The sequence below is a fragment of the Arachis hypogaea genome, chromosome 1 (genome assembly GCF_003086295.3).
Source record: "Arachis hypogaea cultivar Tifrunner chromosome 1, arahy.Tifrunner.gnm2.J5K5, whole genome shotgun sequence".
In the NCBI taxonomy this organism is placed as follows: Eukaryota; Viridiplantae; Streptophyta; class Magnoliopsida; order Fabales; family Fabaceae; genus Arachis; species Arachis hypogaea.
In genome coordinates this window covers 38,499,613-38,513,181 of record NC_092036.1, presented here as the reverse complement: position 1 = coordinate 38,513,181, position 13,569 = coordinate 38,499,613, and positions in this window count along the sequence as shown.

Sequence of the window (13,569 nt, the reverse complement as noted above, 5' to 3'; positions counted from 1 at the left end):
TTCTGTGAAAGTTTATTGTTGGATGAGTTGTAGAGTGAAGTAGATAGATATGATTTGAGTTTAAGTGTTGACATAAGCATTTGGTATTGGTTTGGAAAGAAAAGGAGTTGAGAAGTGGTAAATTTTGGTTATGCAGAATTTTGGGTAAAATAAAAATTTTGGACAACTTCGGCGGGACATAACTTGGCGCTCAGAGCTTGAAATTGAGTAAAATTTATATTGAATTAAAATTGAGAATGACTACTTTAAGACGATTGAAGAATGGAGGGAAAAATATTTTTGTAGCAAAAGTTATGGGTGTTTGAAAATTGGTATTTAAAATTCAATTATGCAGTGTTTGCAGAACTGGTGGCTGAACCAGGTTCTGCGCGTATGCATGATGCCTACGTACGCACGACGCACGTACGCACGAAGCATGCATATGCACTATCCTCTTTTTCTGCTAAAATACTATTTTTGAACCATTTAACTTTTCTGGCGAGTTTGTAAACCTCCATAACCTCCGTATAAACTCTAAAATCTCTTCTTTTGACCCTAATATCATTGGGGAAATTTAAATTGAGTTACTCCCTTATAAAACCTATAAACAAATGTCTTAAGTGTTGTGGGATGGTGGTTCGTCCCGCCCATAGTGAGGACGGTGGCAAAATCTCACTCAAGAATTGAGGAGGTTGATTAATTTAATAATTTAACGGGGTTATGATTAGTTATATCTTCCGGAATTGGTTGAGATGAGATTATGATTGATGTTGTGGGGATTGTGGTGCTGTCTCGCCTACAGTGACAATGGCGGTTTAGTCCCACTCATGAGATAATGACATTGATTAATTGATAGACGAGTGGGGTTATGATTGGTTGAGATTATGATTATGGTTGAGTAAAATTTGATTAGAGGCTTATGCCAAAAAGTGAGGGTTTATATGAGACTTATGATAAAAACTATGAATGAGATATATATACTAGCGACTATGACTAATGGTGAATCTGATGAGGATAATGGATTTGATTGATAATAATTATATTTGTTGTTGGAGGTAGATATGATGAGTTTTAATGAATTATTCCCCAATAAAGACTTGATTTATGAGACACCTGCATTTGGTAGATGCAAGGACGTGGATTTTGTCCCGCTTGATCAGTGTTGCAGTATAGTTGTGGGGATGGTGGTTCGTCCTACCCACGGTGAAGACGGTGGCGTTGTCCCGCTCACAAGATAATGAAATTGATTGAGTCGATGATTACAACTGAATGTGATATGAAAACTGAATTGGCAAGGACGTGGGTTTCATCCCTCTTGCGTATTGATGTGGCACTAATACCAGACAAGGACGGTGGCTTTATCCCACTTGTTCGTAGTTGTGATGCGGATGTGGAGAAGGTAGTAGGAAACTCTTCCTCAAAATTTCTTCCTTACATCTCTTTCTGGTGTAAAGATGGAAGGGCACTCATCCCTCATTTTGTATGGCATGGCCTCTAGGGAATGGTAGTAGGGTACTCTTCTTTAGAATATTACCCCCTGAGTATACCACCAGGAGAAGGTGGTAGGAGACTATCCCTCGGAATTATTCCTCTTGGAGATGCACAATAGAGAGACAATGTCTAGGCTAGCTACCCAATGTGTCGGTTCTAGCAGTTTAACCGGCGTGTGAGCTCATAGCAGTAGAACAAGCATGCATCATGTGCATTTATTTGCTATTGTTTGAGTATGCATGATAAACCCTTATTTTATGATTCATCTTGTGCTTAAATTGAGTGTTTTTATCAACTCTTCACCCACTTATTCATATGAATTTGCATGGTTTTACAATTCCTTCTTTATGATATGACATATGAGAAAACATGTTTCCTTTGCTTTAAAATATTAAATTTAATTATCCTTTATTACCATTCGATGCAGTGATTTGTATGTTGAGTACTTTCAGGTTTTAATGCATAATTGTTTTGGTTTGCCTAACTGATTATCCTGTTTAACTGTTAGCTATACTACTTATTCTAATTGTGCTTAATTGTAATTGCTTTGCATTTGCTTTGTGTTTGTGATTGATCCTACTGAATTGAATACTTGACTGAGAGATCTTATGAATGAGAAGAGATAGTGATGTATTGAAAATGATTGAGCTCGAGGTAATTGATAGAGCTGAGACTTTAACAAATTGATCCTATTGGGGTTAGTTAAGACCCTAGGCTTGAACTTCTATGACGTTGGAGATTAGGATTGCCTAGTAGGTTAATGTTTCTTTATATAGTCTTTATTTGGAACTATTACCCTACTGGGAACCTTCGAGTTCTCACCCGTCGTGGATTTTCTATTTTTTGCTGTTATATATTCTTTATAACGCCTGCCGATTTTGTTAATCTTTCCTTCACAAGCTCCTAGTTATATTATTATTCTTCAAGTATTATGTATATATCTTTCTTTTAGGTGTCGTAATACCTCATCACCTTTGATTTACGACTATAGCCTAAGGTTTTGTGTGGTAGGGTGTTACATTTCTTGCACCCTCTATCACAAGCCTCCTTTCTGTTGCAACCCTCGCACCCTATATCGCAAGCCTCCTCCTTAGATTCACAACCATCGCACCCTCTATCACAAACCTCCTATCTTACAAGCCTCCATCGGCGCACCCTCCATTGGTGTGCCCCTCTCGGGCTCACTCTCTCTTGCAAACCCTACCTCCGTTGATGCTGCTTCTCTCTTGCTCTTGCCTCAATCGTCTCGGTGCTCAATCCTCACTATAACACAAGAAGATACGAATCCCATTTATCTGTTTCTGTTCCTGTTCTTAGGTCTTGTTTGATTTTCTTCCATAGTGAGTGAATGTTGCGTTTATTTTATTCTCTCTTTCTTTGTTTCGCATTCACCATCCTTGTGATTTTTCTATTGTATTTTTTGTGCTTGTGCTTTTCCTGAATATAAGCATTAACGAATAAGAATGGTGGTAGTCACAAGAATATTGCTCTCAAGATGATGTTAAGAAGCTGAATGATAAAATAATAAAATTTTTAAAATCAATGTGCATTTGTTTTGGTTTTTAGTGCTATTTTCTTTGGGAGTATTGATAGGTGTAATTGCAAATAAGTATTTTCTTTAATAATTTTGATTAATTTCTCTTAGGTTAAAGTCCCAACTTGGATTAATGGTGTGGAGAACTATGAGTATGTTGGTGTTGGTGCAAGATTTGTCCCTACTTTGGAATCTAAAGAAAAATATGCCAACCATACTAGAGTCGCTGATGAAATGTTTCTTTTAGTTATGAGTTAGATTTTTCTTCTCTTGGCTTGAGTTGAGTAATTGGAGACTCTTGGGTTATCAAACTCTTTTGTTGATTGATAATTGGAAGTTGCTAGTTGACTTGAATGCCACTAAAGCTAGTCTCTCATTAGAATTTGACTAAGACTTGTGGACTCAAGTTGATTGTATCCACTTGACTTTCCTTTATAGTTAGAGGTTAACTAAGTGGGAGTAATAGACAATTCTTGTCACAGTTGATGATGATAATGAGGATAGGACTTCTAGTTCTTATCCTTGCCAAGAGTTTTCTTAGTTATTAGTTTGTTTCTTTTGCTATTTACATTCCTTGTTCCTTATTCCAAAAACCCCTAGAATATTCCTTCATAGCCAATAATAAAGCACTTTATTGTAATTTATAGGGAGAACGACCCGGGATTAATACTCTCGGTTATTTTATTGAGGTTTGTACTTGTGACAACCAAAATTTTTATTAAGAATTGTTTGTTGGTTTAGAACTATACTTGCAACGAGATTTCTATTTGTGAAATTCTTTACCGACACAATAATTTCCGTTTATCAAAATAGTGCCGTTGCTGGGAAATTGCAATGATGTTATGTTATTGGCTATTGTGAATATGCTCATATTGTGAATATCTTGCTTTTTGGTTAGTTCTAGCTCTTGTTAGTAATTAGGAGTTTGCTTTCATTATTTCTTATTAGCTTTTAATTTTATTTTTTCTTTTCACTATGAATTCTTATCATTTTGGCTATGAGTGCGGTTACAACTATGCTATAGGAAATGGCAATTTCAATGACAACATGCATCAAGGATGGGACAATCAAAGGTGGGAGGAGCCATATGCATATGATCAATCCTCTTGGCAACAACCCCCACCAATGCGCTATGAACAAGAGCCATTCCATTATGTATATCAATCTAATGGCTATGGTGGACATCCTAGTGACTATCAACAACCACCACCATATGCCTATTAACCTCATCCTCAACATAACCCTCAACCATACTCACAAGCCCCTTTTCATTAAACACCTCCATATGACCCTAATCCATATCGCCCATACTAACCACTTTTTGAGCCATATAAGCCACACATAGAACCACCACCATTTCAACCTCAATACCTCCTAGAACCACCTCCTCCATACTATTACCAAGATGAATTCTACTTTTCACCACAACCCTCCATGGAAGAATATCCATGTTCATCAATCCAAGAGTAATATGATCCTACTTATGTTAGCAAAGCAGTACAAGAATCAAAGGATCTTCTCAAGGAATCAATGGATTGACTTCAAACAATCGTCCATCAAAAGTTAGACTCATGGGATTCATACCCCAAGCAAAACATGTCCACGAATGATTGTGGAGGAGCAACCAAAGCAAGGAGTATGAAGGGGATTGTAGAATCTCAACTTGAGAGCAAGGGATTGGAGTGTGTTGTGCAACAAGTGGAACAAATGGAGAGTGTTGAACCACCACATCCTTATCATGATGAACCACCTTCCTATTATGAACCATTCCTTCAAAATAATAAACCCTCCCATCCATCCCAACCTCCAATGGATGACATCCTTGGTGTTCTTCTTCAAGGGTAAGAGGAGATGAAAAGGGATGTACAAAAATTCACGGCCGCCTTGGATGAGGTAATAAATCGATTAGCCTCCCAACGTTTGGACACTCAAGGAACTCCCATGGTTACATGTGGAGGATCTAATGAGGAACATAGCATGAAGGAGAGATTGGAAACTCCGGTGAAAAATGAGAAATGTTACTTTGTGTTAGAATAATTGGAGGAAGTTACGATTATTGAAAAAGAGGAAGAAATTGTTGAAGACTTAGGAGATGCAGAACCTCCATGGGAACCTAGAGTTGAAGATAATCCCTCCAAGAAGATTGAATTTGATGTTGAGGAAGAAGGTGCACAACCTCCAAGGCATATGTCATATGAAGAGTTGGATGGGATAGAGCAAGAATTGAGTTCCCTTGGTAATGAAGATCAAACATCAAATCTTAGTGGTGAAGAATCCTTTGAACTTGAAGAACCTTCTCCCGATGAATTTAAAAGTGTTGTGGAGGTAGACTTCTCTCACCCTCCCAATCATGATTTGAGTAAGGGAAACGAGTTAGATAAAATTGATGAACAAAGGATTGAATTTGAGAAAACTTATGAAGAGGTGGAAGTCCTTAGAAAAAGAAGGACGGGAGTTGAATACGCTTTGTCAAGATCCTTGGAAGCTTCTTTACCTAGGTTCTCGTCTACTCCTTCATTTGAGTGGGTAAAACGCATCTCTATTAGCTTTATTGTCCCACTCGAGTATGGCTTGCTTGAAACGGATGGTCAACTTAGGACGCTTTGTGGAATGAAGCGTAAGAGGAGGATGTTTCGTGGTTGGCGTTACAAATCAAGGCTCATTTTGGTTGACACATCAAAGATGAGATACAAAGGTTGGACTAGTGCTCAATTAAATAGGTCTAGGAGGAGAGTTAGGCACTTCATTGAGAATTCATCTTGCTCATCACCTGGATGGATTAATAATGATTGGCTTGAAGACGGGTGTGAAAATAAAGTGTGGGATCCCGGATTACAAGATGAGGACCAATTAACTTTGGGAGCCCATGGTTTGTGAAGAACTCCATCAAAGCTTGGAGGTATTGATTTTGAACAATGAAGCTTATTAAAAGTCCAAGCATTGGTGGATGTTCAAGGATGGATTTAAGCACAAGCCACCTTGATGAGGAGCTCCCCATAAGTCCAACTTAAGGACAATAAACAAAAGTGCTAGGTGGGAGACACCCCACCATAGTAACATTTTTCCCTTTTTTTCCTTTTTATAGATATTGGTAAAAATTAGTTTAATTTTATGTTTTGTTTAGTTAGTTGGGTTTATTTGGTATTTTAGTATGTTAAATAAGGTTTTATGGTGTTTTGGTAGCTGTTTGGAAGTTTGGAATGCTTGGTTTGGTGCAAGAACTTGAAAAATTTTGGAAAACAGAGCACCATCCTACGCGTACGCGTCCCCTACGCGTACGCATGAACCCAAGTTTTTCGACCATCCACGCGTACGCATTATCCACGCATACGCATGGATCCAAACTTTCCACCTTTCATACAAAAATCCGAGAGTTGTGCGGGTTTTGGGCTGGAACTGTGCCTCTAGCACAAAACCAACTCACGCATATGCGTCACCCTACGCGTACGCGTCGCCCCTCTTAATAACTCATCACGCGTACGCGTGACCCATGCGTACACGTTGATCCCTTTTCACCTATCCACGCTCACGCGTCACACGATGCATATGCGTGGATTGCGCTGCTTTACCCACCTTGTTTTCTTATCCTCTTTCCATTTCTTTCCTTCTTCTCTCTTCTTCTCTTTTCTTTCCACCCTCCAACCATCATCCAACACTACCAAACACCATCTAAAACCATTTCTTTTAGTTATTTAGTTAGTTAGTTTGTTAGTTAGTTATTTAGTTAGTTTAGCTTATGTTTAATTTTCTGTTTTTCATTATAAGTGTTGGATTATTAATATTGTTGCTGTTTATTGCTGCTTATTAACTTGATGCTATTTTAGCATAAGTGTCCTTGTTAATTCATTGTTGGATTCTTTGTTGAGGTTACAATTTGCTACTTGGTTTTGAGTCCCTGATGCTTCATGTTTTTGAATACCAAGTGCATGAGAATTGCCTTTTTAAAGCATTCTAAATCTTTTGAATTGCGTATTGTAGCTAGCCAACATGTGATTGGAATCTTTTTCTTTGATTAGGCAATTTCTTGATGGATGATTGTACATTTATCTTAATGCATTGTGTTTCTTGATTATATGCATTCATATGTTATGCTTATGCCTTAATGACATGATTGACCATTAATTGTTTACTTATGTGCTCTACACATATTTGAAACTGGTCATTTTGGCATAATGTTTCTTTTGTGAAATTGGATTAGAAGCTAACCTAGGGACACCCTTTTGAAATTCTCAAGCTATATGGACCATGCTTGCTATGTGATTGACTCTTCGCTTCTAGTTCTCTTTTACTACATTGCATAGCAATCATGTTTCCCATCATATGTCCACTAGGTGATGTGAGCCCAAATTCAAGGTGTGTCATTGATTGATGTAAAAGTTTTATATATCATTTGGTCCATTAAGTTCCCTTGCACATCAATTAATGTCCATTCATTATCCAATTCACAATTGTTTGATTATCGCTTGAATGCTTTCATGCTTCTTTATGACTTGTTTGTTGGTCTTAACTTACAAGTTTCTTTTGAAGCATCTCAAGCACACTAGAATGAGTGAAATGCATATTCCTTTTTGTGTAACTGTGACATAGCTCTTTATGTTAGTGTGTGTGTTTTAAACCACGCGCAACTTAGAATGCACACTTACTTTTATCCATGTCGAACATTGGGCCACTCACTCCATTTTATTGATCATTACCTCATTCCAACAATATGTGCTTCCTTGCTTTTGAAATTTCTCATCTTACTATCCTGTATTCTATTTTCAGGATAAGTCACCATGAGCAAAAATGAAAAAGAAAGAAAGAACACATAGCACCAGTTGATCTACCAGCTGAAGGTAGCAATCCAGAAAGTCGTCGTGCCCCCTTGCTCATCTTTGAATGCATCGAGAACGGTGCAAACTTTAAGTGTGGGGAGGTTGTCCGACCGAGCGACGTTTTTGGGTGACAAATTTCTAATCCCAACACTTTTGCATTTCATTCTTAGGTCTTTTAAAAATTTTTGATGCATTTTCTTAGTTTGCATATATATGTAATAAGCTTAGTCAAAATCATGATATTTCCCAAGGATTTTATCTATAGGGCACCCCAATTGATTTGAGTAAAAAAAATTTCATTGAACTTGCTTGAATTATACATTGTGGAACATGGATTTTGAGCAAAGAACACAAGCATGTAAGTTTTGAGCCTAATTGTGTGGTTACGGCATATAACCACTTATTTCCATTCTTGTGTGTATTATTCTCTTTCTATGATTGTAATCTTTGATTTGTTTGATTCGTTATGTCCATTATTTTATGTATACATGCATTTATATGATTGATAAACTAATATTTTATGGTTTATAATGTGTTTAATTGTGTGGTTTTATCATGATCTTTACTCACTTATTCATATAATTAGCACGCATTTATATTTCCTTCCTAAAATTATTACATGATTGAAAACTTACTTCCTATAGACTTTTAATTAGGTATTTTAATTCTCCTTTGTCCCATTCGATGCCGTGATCTGTGTGTTAAGTGTTTCAGGCTTTATAGGGTATGAATGAATTGGAGATTGGAAAAGAAGTTTGCAAAAATGGAAGGAATACAAGAAATTAAGGAGATGACCAGCGAGAAGTGACGCGGCCGCATGGCTCACGCGACCGCGCGATAGAGAGAAAATCGCAGTGATGCGGCCGCATGGCTCACGCAACCGTGCAGATTGGAAAAGCATAAGTGACGCGGAGGCATGGACGACGCGCCCGCGTGTGAAAGCAAAACGCCGAATGACGCGTCCGCATGAATGACGCGACCGCGTGGCGTGCGCGATCTGCAGAATTTCAGAAGTCGCTGGCAGAGTTTCTGGGCCAGATTTCAACCTAGTTTTCGGCCCAGAAACACAGACTAGAGCCAGGGAACATGCAGAAACAGAGGAGAACAATTCATTCCACATAATTTTTAGTTTTAGATCTGAATTGGCTCCTCCCCTAGGTTTTGATCACTTGACATTCACAATTAAGAATTGGAAGATTTTGGCTTTAGCTTTTGAGAAGAGTTTACCTCTGGTACTAGTCATTATATCTTGTTATTTATTTTGTGCTTATTCTTCCATGTTCTTAATCCCCCTAGAGTTGACATTGGCTTATTTTTACAAGTTATTAATATAGAATATTTTTATTTTTTAATTAATCCTTTTCATTATTATTTATCATGTCTCTTTTTAATTCCTTTTCCTATGTTATAAGTTCTACATTCACAATGAGCGAGTAGTTCCCTTACTTGATGGGGAGTTGATTGAAAGGAACCCTTGAGTTGGGGTATTTAAAGGAAAAATTGTAATTGGGTTCATTGTTGGAATGTCTTCGAGTCACTGACACTAATCCTTTTCAATGAGCGGATTGGGACTTGTGAATAGAAATAGCATTCCAACTTGTTTGACTCTCTCTTACCTAGTGAGGGATAACCAAACAGAGTAACCTTTAATTATCGATTAATCTTGAGAGTTCTTCAACAAGAATAGGGTTTCCAACTAATCTACTCCCAGTCAAGGCTTTTATTTAAAATTAATTAAATTCTCTAATTTAAATTTCTGTCTATCAACTCAACCATTTTTGAAAACACTCGATTGATGAAATAGCACATCTCTCTGCAACTCGTTTGGAGATGACCTGGGACTCATACTCCCAGTATTTTAATTTAAATTTTGTGACAACCCTTCTAAATTGATAAGCAGATTTTCGGTTGGTTAAGGACTGTACTTGCAACGCATTTCTATTAATAATTTATTAACCCGCCAATTTCCGTAACGTCAATGATTGAGGCCATTGTTTCATTAGCTCACTTGCCCAAATAGCCTTACCATTCATCAACCATTGTTAGCCAACTTTGAGCCTATTTTAACCCCGTTTGTTCTTAATTTTAGCACATTACAAGCCTTAAAGTGAAAAATAATAAATGTCCTTAATTTGGATCTTTGATTAACGTAGGCTAGTGAGTGTGTATCATTCGAGTGTGAGGAAACTTGGGACATTGATTGAGGTAAGAGTATGTTGTTATTTTCATTGAAAACATTGGGAATCGAGTACATACTCATGTATTCAATGTTGAAACCATATGCATTAATACATTTGTATATAATTACATCAAAAAAGAAAAAAAATATAGAAAACGAAGAAAAATAAAAGCAATAAAAAGGGAACAAAATGTCCGAAAGTAAAGTTCAATAAAAATCAATGCATATGTGTAGTGATCAAAAGAAAATGCATGATGAAAAGTGAATCATGGGTAGCTAGGTATTGTATTAGAATTGTATAGGTTCTTATATGTGTTTGGTGAGAGCTTGGGTTAATCAAAGATTCAAATTTCAAGCTCACTTGACCATATGCATCCCTACCTTTACCCTAACCCCATTACAACCTATGAATAAGTCCTCATAGTAAATGTATGCATGCATTGAATAATTTTCGATTGTTAGATGAAAAATAAATCTTAGAAAGCATGATTAGGGGAGAATTGAGAGAATCAACCCTATACACTTGAGTGACTAGAGCGGATACACATCCGGTGAGGGTTCGATTGTTCAATTACGTGTTTTCACCTAGAATCATCACTTTTCTTACAAGTTTGTAAAATCTTTTAATAACCCAATTCAATTGTGGTTTGACTTGGTTGTTACTACCTTTAGCCCTTATACTTATATATGCTTTCTTGGAAATTGATTTATTTTGACCAAGTAGTTGCATTCATTTAGATAGATTGCATGTAGATAGGTTGCATTTAATTAGTTTGCATTGAATAAATGTTGATACCCTTTGTTCTTTCTTGATTCTAGCATGAGGACATGCTTGGTCTAAGTGTGGGAAGGTTGATAAACCCCATTTTTAGGGTTTATCTTGTGTTGATTTTAGGAGATTTTATCACCTTTTCTCACATTTATTCAATGAAATAGCATGGTTTCATGACTTTCTCCTAATTTGTGCTTAAGAGTAAAAACATACTTTTTAGGCCCTTAATTTGCTAATTTTAATTCACCTTTGATTCCACTAGATGTCTTGATGTGTTTGTTAGTGAATTTAGGTTAAAAGGGCTAGAAATGGATCAAAGGAGCAAAGAGAAAAACATGCAAAGTGGAGAATTCATGGAAGAACAAGGATTTGGAGTGCACACATCGACGCACACGCATGGATATGAAGTCGCATGGCGACGCGTACGCGTGACTCCACGCGTAAGCGTGGATGGTAAAATGTCAAGCAATGCGTACGCGTGACCCATGCGCACGCGTCGATGCTCGCACGTAACCTCATTAAAGTGAAAATATTGGGGGCGATTTTTGAGCTTCCCAGGCCCAAATCCAACTGATTTCAGAGACTATTACATGCAGAATTCAAGATGGGTCAAGAGGGGGATGAACTATACACTTGAGTTTTAGAGAGAGATGTAGAATTCTATGAAGGAACGTCAAGTGGATACAATCAACTTGAGTCCACAAGTCCTAGTCAAATTCTAATGAGAGACTGGCTTTAGTGGCATTCAAGTCAACCAGCAACTTCCAATTATCAATCAACAAAAGAGTTTGATAACTCAAGAGTCTCCAATTACTCAACTCAAGCCAAGAGAAGAAAAATCTAACTCATAACTAAAAGAGACATTTCATCAAACACTTAGAGGGCAATAAAAGTAAACATCATAAATTGCAAGAATTAAAGGAAACTATAACTACAAAGGCAAGAGATCAACAATAGGAAACTAAAGCAAACATAAAAAGACATGGAAATCATAAATTGCATTGAAAGAAAATGGAGATCTACATAAGAGTTCATAAACTAAAATTAACAACATAAAGGAACTACAAGAGAAGTAGAATGCTAGAACAAGTAAAGATAAAAGGAAAATTAAAGCAAAAGAAAAAGTAGATCTAGATCTAAAAAGAAAATAGAACTAAGAACCCTAATCTAGAGAGGGGAGAGACACTCTCTCTAGAATTCTACATCTCTCTCTAAAAATCATTTGTATAGTTCATCCCCCCTTGACCCATCTTGAATTCTGTATGTAATAGTCTATGGAATCAGTTAGATTTGGGCCTGGGAAGCTCAGAAATCGCCCCCAGCATTTTCACTTTAATGAGGTCACGTGCGAGCATCGACGCATACGCATGGGTCACCCGTACGCATCGCTTGACATTTTACCATCCACGCGTACGCGTGGAGTCACGTGTACGCATTGCCATGCAACTTCATATTCACACGTGTGCGTCTGTTGCGCGTGCGCATCGATGTGTGCACTCCAAATCCTTGTTCCTCCATGAATTCTTCACTTTGCATACTTTTCTCTTCACTCCTTTGATCCATTCCTAGCCCTTTCAACCTGAATTCACTAACAAACAGATCAAGGCATCTAGTGAAATCAAAGGTGAATTAAAATTAGCAAATTAACGGCCTAAAAAACATGTTTTTACTCTTAAGCACAAATTAGGAGAAAGTCATGAAACAATGCTATTTCATTGAATAAATGTGAGAAAAGGTGATAAAATCCCCTAAAATCAACACAAGATAAACCCTAAAAATGGGGTTTATCAGTCGCCATTGTGGACCCTCTTGATTGTTGTAGCAAGCCGAAGAATAAGGTATCCTAATTTATGCCATAGAATTTTTCGAAGGAAACTTTTCTCTGCATTTTGAAGCATATATATCTGGTATACATTTAAAGCTTCAAAACTTTTTTAGGATATGAATTTGTAATCTGTGATTTTGTTAGCTCACTGGCAAGATCATTTTAGTGCATCGAGGACAATATAGTTTCACAACCAAGGCAAATATAGCTGAAGAAGCTGGTTCTTCAGCGATCTTCATTATAAATAATCGAACAGGAACCAAACTACTATAATTGTTCTTATACAGCTTCTTTATCCCATGTATGATCCTCAAAAGAAGGAACTCATCATCATATTGATTGTTAATTTATATTGATTACCTTCCTTTAACCTTCCAAAAATGAAAAACAATAGGAATTTTATATTCTTTTCTAGTTTGGAGGAACATATTTCGGACCTAAAATTGTAATATCAAAGTTAATTATGAATCTAGCAGTTCATTTGTTAACCACCTTATTGAAGGGGATATGGATCAATGGCTTCATTATATCTTTAAGATTAGTCACTTGGAAATGGAGTTCGCCATTTGGACAGGTAATATCTTTTGTTTTAATCACAATATATTTTATCTTTTTTTTTACAGGCACAACATATTTTATCTTGAGACTACTTAATTTTCTTTTGTTCGTAAATAAATTCAAACTACTTAATATATTTAAGAGTATAATAGTCATTAACCTTTAGTTTTTTAAGTGAGTTAACAAACGCATTCAGAGTATTCTCACACTTTGTTGAGCTAATTTATAGCCACACTTAAAAGCGTTGCCATATTGTACATCCATATTTTCTCATTTATCGGCATACTTTTCAAGTGTAGGCATATTTTCTTGTAGTCATCAATAGCCATGCTTATTAAGCATAGCTATATCTTCCCTAGCCATATCTTTCTCTATCAGTACGCTTTAAAAGCGTAACTATAGAGTTATGCATATAAT